Source organism: Pinus tabuliformis, chromosome J, assembly GCF_031772625.1.
Source record: "Pinus tabuliformis cultivar Carrire ecotype Pingquan chromosome J, CPIR1, whole genome shotgun sequence".
Lineage (NCBI taxonomy): Eukaryota > Viridiplantae > Streptophyta > Pinopsida > Pinales > Pinaceae > Pinus > Pinus tabuliformis.
In genome coordinates, this window is record NC_142295.1 from 1,065,781,900 (window position 1) to 1,065,786,184 (window position 4,285).

At 39.8% G+C, this 4,285-nt stretch overlaps 1 pseudogene; it reads right to left on the reverse strand.

Moving 5' to 3' along the window:
- Positions 1 to 834: 834 nt before the first annotated feature.
- LOC149230639 (UPF0496 protein At4g34320 pseudogene) lies at positions 835 to 1,527 on the reverse strand (annotated as a pseudogene).
- Positions 1,528 to 4,285: the final 2,758 nt, after the last annotated feature.

Sequence of the window (4,285 nt, forward strand, 5' to 3'; positions counted from 1 at the left end):
GGCATCGCAGCTTTTAGCATGTGCTATGCAATCTGACAGGACCATAGGCCAGTAGTGGCCATGTCTCCGGATCAACCAACGCATCTTCACAAACTCATGTGCCCGGGAGTCAGTAGACCTTAAATGTTAACTTGATGCAGGGACTCGCTGCCTCGCAGCTGTCCTTGTTTAATGCAAGGATCCTCATCTTTTCATTATTTAATGCAAAGATCTAAAGGAGTATAACACTAATTAAGCACAACAAACCTTGCACATTAGTGTAAAATAATTACTTCAACTGGAACAAAGGTATTTCCTGTCCTCAAAGTGCCCTACCAAGTTGTGGCTTGGCTCTCACAAAGCCAAATTTTCAATGATCATGATTCTTCTGACACTTTTTCGTTAAGTTCTCAAACCACACCCAATTTTTGAATCAACATGATACCAAGCTAATAAATAAACACAATAAACAAAACAAATTATAAATAATCCTTTTATCATACATAAATAAATCACATCCTTTTATTATTAGTCCCTGCCATCTGGCATCCGGCAGGGACTATAGTAATCGCAGGGACCCCTACTTAGCATTAGTTGACCCCTTTGCTTCTCTGTTATACAGCGGTTAGAGCGCGGATATCCTAAGTTTCTAAAGCACTCACTCTTTCGCCATCCTTCGCCATCTTATTTGGCCTCTTCCCGAGGCGGAAGAGGCCCGAACATAGGTTAAATTGGTAATTATCGCCATTTTCGTTATCCCTGACCGTCAACCGTTAGCGTTAATGCTAGCATTAATTCGCTATTTGGTAAACAGGTTTGGTTATTTCATAAAGTATATGCTATGGTTGCATGGTATTAACAGGTGTTGTCGTGTTGTTGCAGGGTATTAACAGCTGGAACCGCGGCAGCTATGGCAGCTGCAACATGAGGGGAAATAACGGCCGCTGCAACCACAGAGCATATCAGAACCGTAGCAAAGGTCGCCACAAATATGATATTAGAAACCTTTCTCCAAGCCCTAACGTTCCTCAGTTTCTTGTCGAGCTTTTTCCTCTGCAACTGAAGCTTCTCTAGCATGTGTGTGTGCCTTCTGTAAACAGAATCGAAATGCTTAAAGAAATCTTCAGAGAACGGGCTACCAGCAGTCTTAAAGTTCGACAGTTCTTCCTGCATTTTCTTGCACTGGGCCTCCAAAGGCGGTCCTTCCGGTGGAATCTGCTGAAGGGCGTTTTGAATAAACAGCTGGTTGTTCCTAGCCTTTCTGAGACAGTTCTCCAGCACAGTGCAGAAATCCAGGGTTTGTAAACTATTTTCGAAATACTCTTCTACCAGTTCAAACAAATCCCGGTTGTTCCATATGTCCTCCTTGTATTCCAATAAGACCTTAACGACCTGGGTTTCTATGGACACACAGCGTACCTCAACGCCATTTGCCAGAGCATGAATAGTGCGCCCAGTTCGTGCTTGGAGCACATCATCAAAGTTCTTCACATCTGGGTCGACTTTACAGGTTTCCTCGTAGGCCTGGATTTTCCATGTCTTGTAACAAATGTTTTATATTTTTTATCTTCGAAATTCCTATTCCTATTCTTTAGGGTTTTTACCCATCAAACCTTAGTACCGCTATCACTCTAGTTTTCTGTAGCACTGTATTATTACTTTGATTCTGTAATCTCTAAGCATAGAATTATTGTTTTCGGTTATAGTCCAAGATTTTTGACTCGGTTCCATTTGGGCTTTTTCCCTTGGACAGATTGAAATCGTGTCACCGTAGATGACTGCTTCAGGTAATACCAGTAAGTATATTCTTGTTTTTTTTGATCTGGATTTTAAATTTCTGAAATCTGTATCTTATGCAAGCTTCATTTTATGATTACGATTATACGTATGATTTCTGGGGGAAAGTTGTTCAATAAAGGCTGATTTTTGACTTCATGAGGACCTCAAGAACTAAATAGCTTCTTTTCTTTTCAGGTCGGAACTTCTCTGTTTGCTCAAAACCTACACGATTCTCTGTGGATTCTTTTCTCTTCAGGTCGGAACTTCTCTGTTTGCTCAAAACCTACACGATTCTCTGTGGATGACCTTTTGAACGTATCAGTCCTGTGTATGACTAAACAAGTCTTGAAATTGCTATCATTGCAAGTCTCTCTGTAGTTCCCAAAGTAATATTGTCTTGTAGATAATAAATGTCAAATTAGAGAGGACTGACGTTCTTGAATCTCTATATATTATAGCTGATATATTTTTACTTTCTTTTGGCAGCCATCTCTACTGAAGAACAAAGGTTATGGAGCATAGTAAGGGCAAACTCAGCAGATTTTAATGCATGGACTTCTCTTATTCAAGAGACTGAAGGTTTTGGTGTTGATTATTTGCTTACAGTTCTTACAGCTGTGCCTATACCCTTGGAAGGGTAAAACCCTCTTCCTTTCTCTGTTATTCCAATTGGTATCTGGGTAGGAGTTAATTCATTATAAGAGTTTATTTTAGCTGTACCCTACACTCTCAGTTTAATTATGAAGACATACGACCACTGTGTTAAGATTATTGACCCATACTTTCTTTATTTAATATTGGGATTCTCCATGTCTTGTAACAAATGTTTTATATTTTTTATCTTCGAAATTCCTATTCCTATTCTTTAGGGTTTTTACCAGCAGTTCCAGACGCAACAGTGGCATAGGCAGCATCATTAGCAGCCGCAGCAGCCCTTGTACCAGTTTCATATCCAGATATTGACGCTTTCTGTCGATTCATAAGATGTTGACCGATGTATGAGATTATATGAATTTTATTAGCATCCTTCAAGATTTTTATGAGCAGAAAACAGTTACACCATCTGTAAAATTAAATCCACTACTAAGCTATGATTTTACTCTGAATTGACATATAACTTACCTATTTTTCTTTGTAAAGCCCACATTAGATCCTTTAGGGATCTCCTAGGAAAGTAGCGCCTTCATTTGTTCTGGATAGAGTAGAAGGATAATTTCATGCTAGCCATCACCGTTTTTCCACCAGAGTTTCATTTCTGAAATGTCAAAATTTGATCTCATCAGCTTCTGAATCTCTACAGAATACTACAAGAACAAAGAAGCTACATCATCGGCTATAGATTCAGAAGGTTGGTCTGCTATGCAATCCACAGATTGAAGACTCTGCAGTAATACCGTGAGATTTCCCAGCTCTCCATTTGTTTCATTTGGTTGCATATACATATGTTCACACCGATATAGCGTTCTTCCATCACTACTCCATGCATCTACACTCTCTGGTGGCAGGCACACTGAATTTCTCTGCTTATTTTCCAATCTAGCGTTGGCAAGAATCGTCTGGCAAGAATCGTTAAGCAGAGGCGAAGGTGCATGGAGTGCCCCAATTCTGCACTGGATGGTCTGATGGACCTGAATTCATAACACAAAGCCCCTGAATTCATAACACAAAGCTCCATTCGCTGGTAGATTTACTATCGCTGGTCAAGAAGGGACTCTCTTGTGGCAGGCACACTGAATTTCTCTGGTTATTTCCTAATCTAGCGTTGGCAAGAATCATCTGGCAACTGGAATGATATTATGTGACAGATCACCTCCCTGCTGCCAAGCACATGGCTTGCATGCAATGCACGTGGTAAGGGAGAGATCTCTCAAGGTGCTGCTGACAAGTTACGTGAGTCGGTTGGCTTTTGTGTGTTGGCCCATTGGAATCGCCTTTGTTGTCCAACAAATCGTTGGCAAACTCAAAATGTAATGCAAATATTTCTTTCGGTATTTCTGTTGTTGATTGGTATGATTTGGAGGTTCCACAGTCAACACGAAAACTCGAGTCCTAAACTTCCACCATGTTCAATTAACAACCGATGATTAAGGAGTAATGTATTGTCTTTATTGGCCTGGGATTGAGCTATAATTCCAATTCTATTTGACCATTGCCATTTCTACAGTTTACAATGGCACGCCATTTTCTCATCCTTCACACGTTCAAGTATTTCCCAATGTGTATTGTGCATTTCGTTAAGAAAATATATGTCATTTTCACCTTCTAACCGTTTTCCTTACTATACCTGCCGTAGTCAAGTATTTCCCAATGTGTATTGTGCATTTGGTTAAGAAAATATAGGTCATTTTCACCTTGTAACCATTTTCGTTGCGGTAAGTTTGGTATAACGCACGGTATGGATATGCAGCTGCTCGTGGATCTTTCACACAAGAAACTGCAGCTGATGCTACTGATGCTTAAAAGAATTATAATGTAAATTGTTGCTGGGCAACTCTTTAATAACTTTATATTCTTATAATTTTAACTT